The sequence below is a fragment of the Seriola lalandi genome, unplaced genomic scaffold (genome assembly GCF_002814215.2).
Source record: "Seriola lalandi dorsalis isolate HSWRI2012SDOR001 ecotype SW California unplaced genomic scaffold, Sedor1 jcf7180002054947, whole genome shotgun sequence".
NCBI classification, from domain to species: domain Eukaryota; kingdom Metazoa; phylum Chordata; class Actinopteri; order Carangiformes; family Carangidae; genus Seriola; species Seriola lalandi.
Genome location: NW_019525498.1, coordinates 1,467,069 through 1,468,059, shown reverse-complemented (window position 1 = coordinate 1,468,059; position 991 = coordinate 1,467,069). Strand labels below are relative to the sequence as shown.

The 991-nt window shown below is 53.6% G+C and overlaps 1 protein-coding gene across 5 annotated transcripts in view; it reads left to right on the top strand.

The window, feature by feature from the left end:
- The window catches only part of kidins220b (kinase D-interacting substrate 220b), a 22,374-nt gene that overhangs the window by 9,341 nt on the left and 12,042 nt on the right, over window positions 1-991 (top strand). The window lies entirely within an intron of this gene.

The window sequence follows — 991 nt, the reverse complement described above, 5'->3', positions numbered from 1 at the left end:
TACAACGACTACATTGCCTTCATCGAGGGAGACCCCCGTCGCCATAGAGACCATGAGGCTGACAGGAAGCCCAACGGCAAGCTGAGGCAGAGCGAGCCGTCGCCAAATGTAGGTCACATGACGGCAGCTCCTGTTGTTGCCATGACAGCAGACACTAAACTAAACTGGAGTCGTGGTGTGTGTTTCCTCAGACGGAGGTCGTCAGGAAAGTGGCCACCTCCTTCCTCTGCCTGCTGGTCTTCCTGTCCGTCTGTAAAGTCTTCCCCGTGGAACGAAACATCGACGACGACTTCATCGCCAACACGCCCTTCTATGCTCAGGTGGTCTACCTGTACCTGTCCATGCTGACCACCAGACCCAAGTACTACTTCGTCTGGACGCTGGGTGAGTGTCGCAAACCTGGATGTCTTCATCAGTCTGTCTCACCTGTCCAACACCTGTCTTCATCAGTCTGTCTCACCTGCCCAACACCTGTCTTCATCAGTCTGTCTCACCTGTCCAACACCTGTCTTCATCAGTCTGTCTCACCTGTCCAACACCTGTCTTCATCAGTCTGTCTCACCTGGTCCCAACACCTGTCTTCTTCAGTCTGTCTCACCTGTCCAACACCTGTCTTCATCAGCCCGTCTCACCTGTCCCAACAGCTGTCTTCATCAGTCTGTCTCACCTGGTCCCAACACCTGTCTTCTTCAGTCTGTCTCACCTGTCCAACACCTGTCTTTATCTTCTCTAACCTCAGCTGACGCCATCAACAACGCCGCCGGCTTCGGGTTCAACGGCTACGACAGTGACGGCTATCCTCGCTGGGACCTCATCTCCAACCTGCGGATCCTCAACATCGAGGTGAGGTCATCTCTGTCGTCAGACCTGGAATCTGTTTCTCTGTGATGTCACACTGACTCACATCTGTTCTCTTCCAGTTCGCCACCAGCTTCAAAGTTTTCCTGGACAACTGGAACATTCAGACGGCGCACTGGCTCAAAAGGTCTGA